The sequence below is a fragment of the Aulonocara sp. 'chitande type north' Nkhata Bay genome, linkage group LG15, assembly GCF_057382095.1.
Source record: "Aulonocara sp. 'chitande type north' Nkhata Bay isolate Kocher_YH1m ecotype deep benthic linkage group LG15, A_spYH_male_GT1.1, whole genome shotgun sequence".
Classification (NCBI taxonomy): Eukaryota; Metazoa; Chordata; class Actinopteri; order Cichliformes; family Cichlidae; genus Aulonocara; species Aulonocara sp. 'chitande type north' Nkhata Bay.
In genome coordinates this window covers 868,504-882,577 of record NC_141358.1, presented here as the reverse complement: position 1 = coordinate 882,577, position 14,074 = coordinate 868,504, and the positions used below count along the sequence as shown (strand labels likewise).

The following is a 14,074-nucleotide window of genomic DNA, read 5'->3' as shown; positions in this document are numbered from 1 at the left end:
TTTTCCTGCATTAAAGAGAAATAATTGGCCTGTTTCTAACTAAATCTGTTTAATAAAGTTTTTGTCCTTTTTTAATCAGATCTTTTCTTTACTGCTGGGCGATACCTCCCAAAGGCTGGGTTTGGTTTTTGGTCCAGCCCTGAGGCTGTGTCCGTGCCAAGCGGTCTTTAAATGCTGAACTGATCGAAGGGATGATTTATTTTCTCAAATAGTTTTAAAAAAAATTATACCACAATCAGCAGCTTTTCCTGCCTTTCAGTTTCACACCAGCCAATCAGTACAGCTCAAACATGGACGTGATGTCATTCACACCAGAGTTACCGGTTGGCACCTCTGGGAGTAATGTGGACATTAGTGCTCTGCCAAACTCTTCCTTCAGTTTTTTACTCTTGTGTGTTTTATTTTCTTTTAACCGTGCGCTGTATATCAAAGAAAATGATAAATGTGTTATAACTAGCACTGCTAGCTAAGTAGCTTCTTGTCCCAACCTACGTCTCCTTGAGATTGAAGGTGGTCGCCTATTTGCAATCAGTCACCATTAAACCACCAATTTTTCCAGTTTCATCCCATTTTAACCGTAGTGTGACTGAGCCATCAGGCAGCTAACTTTGCATATACACATAAAGCTGCAGTGGCGCCTTTATTTGGAAGCGTTACAAAGGATGAGTACAGCAATTTGCCAGAGGCTGTGTCCTTGCAACAAGCCCAGTGCACATATGTGCGACATGTGGCTCGTCACGAGCGCACAATTGAGGTTTGTTTTGTAAAATGTTGAGCCGTGGATAGCGGAGAAGAAAGGCTCTTGTCTCTAAATGTGAAGGTGTCAGCTGGACTACAGCCAATCAGGGCTCACTGGACCCTCGCTGTCCATCGGGTGGGAGATCCACACAGCCGGGGTGTTGGAGGGATTGTGTTTCCGGGTCCTTCAGACTTTATGCCCCCCCAATTTTAGTTGTCCAGTCAGTCACTCTTTTTTAGTTTGTTTTTCTTCATGCTGTTATCGTCACTCCAGTGCTTCTCAATATTTCTTTGCCTTTCTCTCATCCTCTCCCCCGTCAGCCAGACATTGTCGCCACCGTAGGTAGCTGCAGTGAACTTCTAGGATTACCTGCCCCCTCCTGCGTGTATGACAAACCTCATAATGACCAGCATGCTCTGCTGTTAGATCGCTCTTAATTAGGGCTGGGCCATATCATACTGTTCACGGTAATACCGGTGTAATGTTGGGCAACGACAAGAAAATGAAATATGGCGATAGAATATGGGTAAAACGTGCATGCGCAGCGCCTTTGTTTTCATACGCACGTGGCGAAAAAAGCATGGCGGCGACGGAGAAGGGGAAGAGCGAAAGCAGATCGTTGAATGAAACAGATGAATCTGAACTGGTTTGTAAAAATGCTGCAGCTTCACTGGTGTGGAACTGGTTTAGCTTTCGTCCCTCAGATACACAACAAAGCACTATTTTTGGTAGCGCATGCTAGCGGGCCGTCGTTATTACCGTATTGTTTGGAAAGTACGGCACACTTAAAATCAGGCAGAGCCCCTTATAATCCCGTGTGCCTTATGTATGAACTCTGGTTGTGTTTACTGACCTCGAAACGATTTTATGTGCACGGCGCTCGAAAATCTGTCAAATGTTTCAGTACGACTTTGCTAAGCTACGAAGTCGCACCGCTTGATGGATTGTGGGAGCATTACGGCTATCGTAGGCGGAGCCTCGCGGAGTGATACGTGCTGTGCTTCAACATAATGTTACCGTATTGTGTGTGTATGACCTCTTTTTAAGTTTTGTGGATATTATACATGGTTATGCTGAGGATATGTCGGCCAGTTTCCACTGGAAATGCCTTTTGGTTAAACTGTCAGCGAGGAATTTGCACTGTTACATTTTATATAACTTTAATGCAAAAAACAGCTGCTTGTTTAAGTGAAAATACATTGATGGTTTTTTGCACTAAAAAAATTGTGGAGTTGTAAAGTATTTTGTCTCGTGTCAATTATATCGTCAGTTATATCGTTATCACAAGTTTTCAAACGTATATCGTGATAAATATTTTCGGTTATATCGCCCTGCTCTACTCTTAATGTTTTGTTTTTTTTGTCACGAGTTGGATCATGTTTTAACTTATGGGCCTGGCACAGAGGCTTTCTTCTTCTCCCGTGTTTTTTCTTTATTGCAGCTGTTTGAGGTTTCCGGGCAGAGACGACGAGTTTGCCGTGTGGGCTGCTCGTTGTCGTACTTGCTTTCAGATCCACAACGGGAGGGAAATGATAGTCATTCTGACCCCCACGTTTGTAATTAGTGCTTGGGAAACAGTGAATTTAAATATTGTCACGTCACAGCCTTAAATGGTTTGGAAACATCGCGTCCTTCTCTTTCTCTCCCACCCCCTTTTCCCCTCCCGTCCTCTAAACCTGTTGAAATCAGTGAGTTGTGTGCAGTGTGCTCAGGGGCCACACCGGGGCCTCCGTCCCCAAAGCAGCCTTTGATGTCGGCTGGGAAAGAAAACCCAAACTGGGACTTTACCATGTTTCTACTCCACATTTTTATTAATGTTGGTCTTAGTAGAATCTGAACCGATCGTGCTGTTAGAGGAAGTCTTCTGCTTCAATCATTTTGGACTTGATCAGGCAACAGCGAGGCTCCTTTTCACAAAAGAAAGGGTGCAGTGCATGACAATGAACAATGAGTTAGTGCACAGTTGTTATTAGATGATGACTCCAAAGCCTTGAAGGCTTAGGTCCTGTCTGGCCCCGGGGCCAGCTGTGAACCAGCACATCACTACTGCACATAATTACAGCTCAGTATATGAACTGTGGCCTAATCCTGTCGGACAGCTGAAATTAAAGCCAGGTACGACCCTCTGGCTTCCCAGCATCCCCTGCGATAAACCATCTCCCCCGCTGAGAAGAATCAGCTTCCTGCGAGCAAACATGAAAGCATTTCCAGAACTTTCTACAGATCATGAGCACAAAGCATTTCTCAAACTGGAGACCACAAATAGAAGGTGAAAGATGGCGCTGACCATCGTGATTAATCTCCGAAAAAACCTGGGTTTTAAATAAAAAGCGGCCTCGTACGGAGCATGTTTCATTGATCGTTTCATTCTTTTTTTGCTGTATAAGAGTAAACTACACGTTTTATTTCAACGTGCCAGCAAGAGGAACAGAATGTACAACAATGTTATGACCTGTATGGACAGAAATGAGTTCTGTAACATGTAAAATCATGCTTTTTGCAACTAATTCTTTTTCAGAGTGACTCACAAGATCCTTCGTGTGCACGGGGTAGCTGTTGTATATATTCTCAAACTGTCATGAAGTAGTGTATTGATTTGGTGAGCCCAGAGGTTTGGTAGCGTGGATGTGGAGGAGGGAGAGATCTTTAAAGTAGATACTTTAGTAAAGCCAGAAGAGCTGCTAGCACATCAGAACAGTAATGTGTAATTTACGTAATCTGATGCATTAAGAATGGGTGCAGCCTTATTAAGGAATTATGTGGTAGAATTTCAGATAATTATAGGCCGTTTACGGTCTGTGTAAGGGCGGCTGCTGACAGCCTCCTTTGGCCACTTGATATCACACTTTCACACAGATCTTGACTCAGCTGGATAAATAACCTCTTCATTTGAATCAAGCACTGAGAGTATGACCATCCTAATGAGGACTCTGGTTCAAGGAGTTCAAGGTAAATTCTGACTTTTTAAAAAAATGGCCACATAGCTGTTTGTAGGCAGAAGACGCTTAAAGTGCCGAGTACGCTTGGTGCAGTCTGTTTTGGTAATGAACAGCGGTGTGTGCTGGGGGTGATTTGGGAGCTGACTTAATGACTTACAGGTAGGTTAACCAATTTTGTCCATGTATACAGTCTCTCAGGCTGTCATGGACGGAAAGGTTGGGTACACCCCCGCACAGGTTGGCAGTCTACTGCAGGGCTAAGGTGTACTGACAGACGAGCGTTCACTCCTGTGGCCAGTTTAGGAGCAAACAGTCCTCTTAGCATGCCTGTCTTTGGACTGTGGGAGGAAGCCAGACAATGAACTGGCACTGACACACACACACACACACACACACACACACACACACACAGGGAGAACACGTGGGCAGCGGATTGATCCAAATACTACTGATCAGGGATGGGTACCGGTATCCAGGTGCCATTATAATTTACGTTGAGTAGGCTAACCACGTTATTACATTAATGCATGTAAGGTGAACTAGCAAACACCATCGTAGCTACATGCGGCTGTCTTCTTGTTTGATGGCAGATACTCCCTTCACCCTGGCCAAAAAGGCTAAAATGATCAAAGAAAAAGTGGAAAACAGTTAAACATGAGAGGTTTTTGGACAAAGTTTGTGTTTTTTCCATTGTTTAAGCACTGCTTCCAGCCAAGAGTGATACCATATATGCCCCATAGCTGCAGAAAAGGCTAACATTGTTATCTTTTTACAAAAAAAACAGCTGAACATGAGAGGTTTTTGGACCAATTTTGTGTTCTCCATTCTTTAAGCACCGGCACAGTTTCAAAAGTACCGGTTTGGCACCGGTATCGGATTAAACCTAAACGATACCCATGCCTACTACTGATAGTATTGGTATCAATATTAGGATGTTTCTATTCTCTTAAGTTTTGTGAATAGCCCACCAAGTTGTGTTAAATGTATTATGTGTATATATAATGTGTGTGTGTGTGTGTGTGTGTGTGTGTGTGTGTGTGTGTGTGTGTAAGAATACCAGAGGCGCAAAACACCAGCCTCTGGTAGACCAAACAATCAGCTGAGACTGCAGGACCAGACTGACCAACCTGTGCACTGCCTGGATTGATTACAAGAAGGCCTATGACTCAATGCCCCACACCTTGATCCTGGAGCTATACAAGATCAACAGGACCCTAAGAGCCTTCATCAGGAACTCAATGGGGATGTTGCAGACAACACTGGGCCACATTCAAGCCCATAGCACAAGTCACCATCAAGTGCGGGATCTACCGAGGAGATGCTCTGTGCCCACTGCTGCTCTGCACAGGCCTGAACCCCCTCAGTGAGGTCAGTGACCAGAATGGCTACAGATACAGACTACAGAACGGAGCAGCTGTCAGCCACCTCCTGTACATGGATGACATCAAGCTGTATGCCAAGACTGAACGAGACATCGATTCACTGATCCACACCACCAGGATATACAGCGATGACATCGGGATGTTGTTCGGACTGGAGAAGTGTAGTCACTAGAAAAGCTGCAACCACCAAGTACCTGCAGAGGGTCAGGCAAGTCCTGAGGAGTCAGCTGAATGGGAAGAACAAGATCCGGGCCATCAACACGTACGCCCTGGCCGTGATCAGGTACCCTGCTGGGATAATAAGCTGGCCAAAGGAGGCGATAGAAGCTCCTGACCATGCACGGAGGGTTTCACCCCAAGTCCAGCACACTGAGGCTGTACGCTAAGTGAAGGAAGGAGGCCGGGGACTGGTGAGTGTGAGCACCACGATCCAGGATGAGACAACGAACATTCACAAATACGAAAACCCAAGAAAGAGAAGGAACCATTATGGAAGCACAGGCCCCTGCACGGTATGTACCACCGGGAGATGGGGGAGGTGGCTGATATCCAGAAATCCTACCAGTGGCTGGACAAAGCTGGACTGAAAGACGGCACAGAGGCACTAATCATGGCAGCACAAGAACAAGCTCTGAGCACAAGATCCATAGAGGCTGGGGTCTATCACACCAGGCAAGACCCCAGGTGCAGGCTGTGTAAAGATGCCCCAGAGACAATCCAGCACATAACAGCAGGGTGCAAGATGCTAGCAGGCAAGGCATACATGGAACGCCATAACCAAGTGGCCGGCATAGTGTACAGGAACATCTGTGCTGAGTATAACCTGGAAGTCCCGAGGTCAAAATGGGACACGCCCCCAAGGGTGGTGGAGAATGACCGAGCTAAGATCCTGTGGGACTTCCAGATACAGACGGACAAAATGGTGGTGGCTAACCAACCGGACATAGTGGTGGTAGACAAACAGAAGAAGACGGCCGTAGTGATCGATGTAGCGGTTCAAATGACAGCAATATCAGGAAGAAGGAACACGAGAAGCTGGAGAAATACCAAGGGCTCAGAGAAGAGCTCGAGAGGATGTGGAGGTGAAGGTAACGGTGGTCCCCGTGGTAATCGGAGCACTAGGTGCGGTGACTCCCAAGCTAGGCGAGTGGCTCCAGCAGATCCCGGGAATAACATCGGAGATCTCTGTCCAGAAGAGCGCAGTCCTGGGAACAGCTAAGATACTGCGCAGGACCCTCAAGCTCCCAGGCCTCTGGTAGAGGACCCGAGCTTGAAGGATGAACCGCTCGCAGGGGCGAGAGGGGGATTTATATACACTCCTCACTCTGTAGGTGATTTTCCTGAGACTATTACCAATGTTATTCTGTTCCCTTTCAGACCGTGCAATATTACCCAACAGTACCTTATTGGATATTTGTTTCATCCCCCCATTATACGCTGCTACTCCCTTTATTCTATTGCACAATACTATGTCACTTCCTAGAATCGCCTGCACTGATAGTTAAGTTATTTATTCTCCAGGATATAGTTATAAATATTACTTCGTTAGTGCAAGGCATAGTATCAAATAACTATCTTACTGTATATTACTGTACACTAATATTCATCTGTTCCTCTGGCTCTCCTGCTGCTTTGAGCATGTGCATGACAAAAGAATTTCCCTCAGGATGTAGCATAGGATAAAGTTATTGTTATTCTTATTATATATGCGCGTGCCACCGCTGTGGCGTGTGGCAGTGAGCGGGTTAAAGCGGACGGTGTGACCGTCCTATCAGTGCTGCCCGGTTTAGTCCCAGCCCACCGCCTCCTGCCTCTGGAGAGCAGATAGCTGGAGCTCGTGTGGGTGGGTGTTTCTCAGGACACACTCCCACGATAAACACTCCGCTGTCCTCTAGACTTGTTGCTGCTTTATTTTTCCCTCCCCGGTTGTACGGTTTGTTTCCGGGCTCTTGTGGATGTTCTAACTTTACCGGAGCTGGTTCGTTTGTGTTTTGTTGCCATTATTATTTTTGCCTCTGTTTGGGGTTACGCTGCGTCGCGTGCTGTGGATTCCACCGGCGATAATAAGCGAAAGCACCGGGAGACACCGAGCACGGTAGGTACCACGGGGCCTGCACACAGTTGTTGACTGCAGCACTGCTCACAGTGCTCACAGTTTCACCGGACTTCCGAGACCTTTCTGAGGAGAAAGTGTGCGAGTGTGAGCCGCGGTGCGTGTAAGAGAGCTGTGTGCTGTTTGGGTCCACGAGCGTCAGTGTGTCTATCCAAGTGGTTTGGCTGGAAGCGCAGTTAGACGAAGCCCAAAATCACTTCCCCCTTCCTCCGTGGACAGCTCACGGCGCTCCAGTTTGGGGGAATCGATCTGCCGTGTTGTTTGTAAGTAGACTGATCCGTCTCCTCTGGCCAGCAGCGTGCATTTAAGCTTTAGCCCTCAAAAGGTGATTAACAGCTCTGGCGCGAGCTTTCTCATTGTTGTCCCACTCATGTAACTGCAGTTTGATCTACTTACCGCGTATAAGGTTAATATCGTCATGATTTACCCATAAAGAGCAGCCGCACTGAATATAAGCGCGTTCACCGTTCACTCACATTTGGACGGAGACTCCATTCATTACTCCGTATCTGATTTAGGCTGGATTACACTCATGTGAGCACCGTAAACATGCACATTTAAACTGTATCAGTAACCGTGTACAGACTCATAACAATCTGGGGCAGATTTGGAGCGTTTCATGTAAACACTCAATTTTAACCTTTTGATGCAGTCACATTTTTTAGAGGGTAACTTGATGCCATATTTCTAGTGAGCATATAAATTGTAATGAGGGCATAAACATGACACAGACATGACATGGCGAGCTACTCCCATCTAGTTGTGTTTTCTTTTAAAGCCCGGCTAATCCTGGAGCGGTGCGAGGCATGTGTGCACCAGCACGAACTGAATGCCTGCTGTTGATGTTCTAATTATTATTAGAGGCAGTGTTGGTATTAACCGTCTCTTGACTGATTCCTGGTAATTGCTGCCTATTAGCTTTAATTAAAGGGATGCAGGATGCCTTGCCTAGTGGTGCCGTTAGATGCCTGTCGCCTTAGGTTCTCCTTCTCTCACACCCCGTAATCATAAAGCTGACATGAAAGACGGCAGCAGAAGAAGACGAGGCACCTCGTCATCGCTTGCGTTACTCCAAGCTGCTTGCGCAGTGAATCTTTTTTTAGGGGACATATTTTTCTTACTGAAGCCTTTCGGGCTTTGAGGAGAACAGCGTAGCTTTATCCCTGCTGGCACAAGTAAAGCTGCCGCTTTTTATAGGAGAATGAAGGGAAATGGCACTTCATCGTTCAGAGTCTAGACGGAGTTTGACATGTCGGATTAAGTAGGAGTGATGGTTTAGGATTCGGGGTCACTGTATTTCACACTTCCTTCTCATAGACATTCAGAGCCTGTCAGATTATTTCCACCTGAGCCGGACGATCGTGCAAGAAATCTGGGAAATTGGAGCCACGTACTGTCGTGTGCTTTCAGCCATATAGAAGAAGTTTCTGTTTCTGTAAAAACAAAAACTTTACGTAATGAGAAACCGACTGTAACCATGTAATCAATATTATCAGCATTTTATTTATTTTTATTTATTTATTTTATTTTTTCCATGAAATCAAATCTGCTGAAATCCTTCTCGGTACACTTGATAAATAGCAGCAGACGTTCCTTCATGAAATAGGTGGAGTGAGAAGAGTTGTAGTTGTTCAAGCCGTCAGCTTTTATTTTGAAGAGAGATGCGAGGCCCAGCTTGTGTCTGCAGTTTGAGCAAAAGCTCATCGACTTTCAGGCAGTGGCGTGTCTAGAAAATTTTTGTTGGGGGGGGCAGGTAGGGGCACAGATTTGGAGAAGGGTGGCAGATGCAATTGTCAGATAATGTTAAAAACAATTCTACCAACCGTTAACTATAATTCAATAATCCTATAAACCTAATAACCGAATGCGCTTTTAACTCTTATTAGAATGAGATTTTAACCACTACGGTGCAAAGTTTTTAGATACTACGTTGATAAAGTACAAGAGATACAATCAGTTAGTGTTTATTCAGCAGTCAAGGACATCAATATTTGCATAGTATTTTTACTGACATGTAGTGCACATATGTTTTGGGCAAAAACATTTTTTAATATTAAAATACGAACATTTTAACATACAATTGGCAAATTAGCCAATGCAAAACCAATGCCTATTAAAAAAAGATAATCTTCTCACAAACTGTGAGAAGTCTTGTTGGTATATGTATAATTTCTATACATTTTACATCAGATAAAAACTTTGTTCGCAAGATTCAGATAATTATTTAATAAAAGCTAAATATTTTAAATGATAATAAGAAAGAAAAGTATGTCTTTGTGCCCCCCTCTCCCTGTTAATGCCCTACCTGGCCCCCTGGCAACACTTTGCTAGATCCGCCCCTGCACAGTTACCAGCTGTCAGCTACCTAAAAAAGGATCCTGGTGTTATTTGTCTCTCAGAAACAGTTCATAACTTCAACTCATCCATGTCACCTAAAAGGTAAACCTTTTTCTCCATCACAGCTCTGATGATTCAGTAAGGACATCTCCTGGTTTCATCTTCATGTTTCCCTCTCACCACATATCCAAACCGACATCATGACCAGCAGCTTTACAGCTGTGGCTCCAGCAAACATCAGCTGATACTAGAAATTAATATTAAATACATTCTAACAACAGCTGATCAAGCTTAAACGTGCTGCTGTTGTTTAGCGCGACATCCGCTGGTTTCCTCTTTCTGGCGCAAAGTGGGCGATAAACAAACAAGAGAGAAAAGCCGATCAGCTGATCATTGATCAGTTTCATGATTGAAGTAGCAACAGGAGAGGCAGGGGGAGAGAATGAGAGAAGAAGAGGCAGCTGTGCAGCGTTACGACAGAATAACTCCAGCTTTGTGTCTTTTTTTCATTATAGCTAAAGTCCGGGACAAACTGCGTCTCTTCTCAGCTCAATACGAAACGTGTAATATTTTCTCTGAATGACGGACCATTCCATTTTTTTAAGGAGCCGTTGGCAACTCTACTAACCTTATGAATAAAATAAAGTTCACTATCAGTAACATCATAGCACCCACCCAGCTGTATAAAAACTCCGTCAAACTGGCTAGAACGCAGTATGAGTTATTGCAACTGAGGGTAAAAAGTCAGCACAACGAAAATAAACTCCACCTAAACGTGGTTTATATCTGACCCAGATACACTGCAGCTCATAACTTCTTACCTGAAGTTCAGTTCACCTGACACTCGGACTGGTGGCTGCCTCGGGGCTCTCCTACTGCCTCCCCTTCCCTCATCCACCTGTTGCCTCTGTGGAAGCTCCTCCATAGCCACCACCAAACAACTGAGTTATTTTTACACATCGACCTGCATCTGGCCAATCCACCACCTCTCATTGTTCATGCCGTTACAAAAAAATAAATAAATTAATAAGTCATCAGCCCACTGTGCAAATGTCCGATGGCTAGTCCAGCTATGTTAACTTGTTAATCTTTGGCTGAAAAAATGTTTTCTGTGGTGCCGTCTTTCCTGCGTGGCTCTTCTACCTTTGCTAACATGATGCGCATAGTGCAGAAGCCGGTGCTGCATTCACTTACCCTCGGACATCTGAGCTTCACTGTGAAACCATAATCGTACATTTGATATTTCATTAAATTTTATTGTTTTAGCTTCGGGGTGGCACCTGGGGTGGCCAGTCTGGTTAGGGGGGTGGCCTGGGACACGCCACTGCTTTCAGGCAACGTCCTTCAAACCCTGCTGCTCCCAGTCCAGTTCTGGGAATCCATCCTACATGAAAAACATCCTACCCAATGTTTCTGCGCCGCATGCGCACAAAACCAACGCCGAATTAACTTCTTTTTCTCTCACCCATCTGGAATACTTCTTAAGGTTATGGGTAGGGGTAGGGTTACGTTTAGTCGCAAGTCACTGTCAAATTATAATACGGGTAGGATGTTTTGTCAGAGTAGGGTGGTTTCTCAGAACACCGGCCCTTCCTCAGCCGTTCCAGGCTCTTTGACAGCTGTGGGAGTCCCAGGCCACGTCCACTCATCATTTTCTCTCCGTTTTGGCCTCTCGTCCACACTGAGGCTACGTCCACACATACCCGGGTATTTTTGAAAACGCAAATTTTTCTATGCGTTTGCACCTTCTGTCCACACGTAAACGGCGTTTTCGGTCACTGAATACGGAGATTTATAAAAATGCCTGCCAGGGTGGATATTTTCGAAAACTGTTTTTGCGTTTACGCGTGGATGTGAAAAACGGAGAAAACGCAGCGTCAAAGGTGTGCGCCTTTTTTGACGTCACACTGTGCGCCAGGTTATTGTTTCGGTGAAATGAATTTCTACAATACTGTTACTTGTACTCTCTGCAGTGTTTAAATGCTTACATACACACACAGTTACTGTCCCTCCACACATATCACTTGGTTCTGCTTCTATACCCCAGCTTTGTTTACTATTTCCCACCGAGGCTTCTACAGGGAGTGCAGAATTATTAGGCAAATGAGCATTTTGTCCACATCATCCTCTTCATGCATGTTGTCTTACTCCAAGCTGTATAGGCTTGAAAGCCTACTACCAATTAAGCATATTAGGTGATGTGCATCTCTGTAATGAGAAGGGGTGTGGTCTAATGACATCAACACCCTATATCAGGTGTGCATAATTATTAGGCAACGTCCTTTCCTTTGGCAAAATGGGTCAAAAGAAGGACTTGACAGGCTCAGAAAAGTCAAAAATAGTGAGATATCTTGCAGAGGGATGCAGCAGTCTCAAAATTGCAAAGCTTCTGAAGCGTGATCATCGAACAATCAAGCGTTTCATTCAAAATAGTCAACAGGGTCGCAAGAAGCGTGTGGAAAAACCAAGGCGCAAAATAACTGCCCATGAACTGAGAAAAGTCAAGCGTGCAGCTGCCAAGATGCCACTTGCCACCAGTTTGGCCATATTTCAGAGCTGCAACATCACTGGAGTGCCCAAAAGCACAAGGTGTGCAATACTCAGAGACATGGCCAAGGTAAGAAAGGCTGAAAGACGACCACCACTGAACAAGACACACAAGCTGAAACGTCAAGACTGGGCCAAGAAATATCTCAAGACTGGTTTTTCTAAGGTTTTATGGACTGATGAAATGAGAGTGAGTCTTGATGGGCCAGATGGATGGGCCCGTGGCTGGATTGGTAAAGGGCAGAGAGCTCCAGTCTGACTCAGACGCCAGCAAGGTGGAGGTGGAGTACTGGTTTGGGCTGGTATCATCAAAGATGAGCTTGTGGGGCCTTTTCGGGTTGAGGATGGAGTCAAGCTCAACTCCCAGTCCTACTGCCAGTTTCTGGAAGACACCTTCTTCAAGCAGTGGTACAGGAAGAAGTCTGCATCCTTCAAGAAAAACATGATTTTCATGCAGGACAATGCTCCATCACACGCGTCCAAGTACTCCACAGCGTGGCTGGCAAGAAAGGGTATAAAAGAAGAAAAACTAATGACATGGCCTCCTTGTTCACCTGATCTGAACCCCATTGAGAACCTGTGGTCCATCATCAAATGTGAGATTTACAAGGAGGGAAAACAGTACACCTCTCTGAACAGTGTCTGGGAGGCTGTGGTTGCTGCTGCACGCAATGTTGATGGTGAACAGATCAAAACACTGACAGAATCCATGGATGGCAGGCTTTTGAGTGTCCTTGCAAAGAAAGGTGGCTATATTGGTCGCTGATTTGTTTTTGTTTTGTTTTTGAATGTCAGAAATGTATATTTGTGAATGTGGAGATGTTATATTGGTGTCACTGGTAAAAAGAAATAATTGAAATGGGTATATATTTGTTTTTTGTTAAGTTGCCTAATAATTATGCACAGTAATAGTCACCTGCACACACAGATATCCCCCTAAAATAGCTCAAACTAAAAACAAACTAAAAACTACTTCCAAAAACATTCAGCTTTGATATTAATGAGTTTTTTTGGGTTCATTGAGAACATGGTTGTTGTTCAGTAATAAAATTATTCCTCAAAAATACAACTTGCCTAATAATTCTGCACTCCCTGTAGACTTCTGATTGGCCAACATTTCTACACGGATAGGAATATAGCGCCACCTGCTGCTTTGGCATGTTCCTAGCAGTGTTTTCCATCGTTTCTGACTTTTACGTGTGGACGGGATTTTTTTTTTTTTTTTTTTTTTTTTTTTTTTTTTTTTTTTTTAAACGAAAACGGAAAATCTCCGTTTTCAAAAATGCCCGTGTACATGTGGACGTAGCCTGAGACGGCGCTTTCCCCAAGGAAAAACGAATACATTTCAAAACGGAACTGGCCACGTCGCAGTGTGGACAGCGAAAACGCACAGTTTCTAAAACGATGACGCATGTTAGTCACGTGATGCAGTCATGTGACCAATTAAACAAAGAGCGGAGTGCATTATACAGCAGTTTGTTTGTTTGTTTTGATTGCTCTCAATTTTGACAGCCCTAAAAAAAAATTCATATCAGTCTGTACGTGCTCCAGATAGCTTTTCTTCAAATTCTTTAATTCTCACTCGATTTTGCGCATGCGCAGGACTGGTACGTTAGCGTTTTGGGCCGTTTCAATGTGAACGCACAACTCTGTGAAAACAACTGAAAACTCTAGTGGGGACGCGGAGCGTTTTCAGACGTAAACGCCGTTTTCAAATCTATCCGGGCCAGTGTGGACGTAGCCTCAGACTAATGACTTCATCTGGCCATCCCCCAGCTCTCTTCTCTCCTTTTCTAACCTCATCCTTCCTCAGCCACCCCTGACCTCGGGGGGGCTGCCGTGCTCATGTTTCGCCACTTGCTCATGTCGAGATGACACACACACAGACACACACACAGACACACACACACACACACACACACACACACACACACACACACACACACACACACACAGAGCGTGCGTGTCGGATGGGAAAAACAGGCTACTGTGATGGATGACTTGTTGCTCAGATGTG

General features: G+C 44.9%; 1 protein-coding gene across 6 annotated transcripts in view; it reads left to right on the top strand.

Annotated features, from left to right (window-relative positions):
- The window catches only part of disp1 (dispatched homolog 1 (Drosophila)), a 116,178-nt gene that overhangs the window by 67,747 nt on the left and 34,357 nt on the right, over positions 1-14,074 (top strand). For 2 of the 6 annotated variants that reach the window (XM_086263629.1, XM_086263624.1), the window contains exon 1: positions 6,914-7,155. The exons of 3 other annotated variants lie outside the window; for them this stretch is intronic. The gene's annotated coding sequence lies outside the window, so the exon portion shown is untranslated. Of the gene's footprint in view, positions 1-6,913; positions 7,156-7,319; positions 7,437-14,074 lie in introns of those variants that run through there. One more of the 6 variants, XM_086263627.1, reaches the window with a different exon arrangement.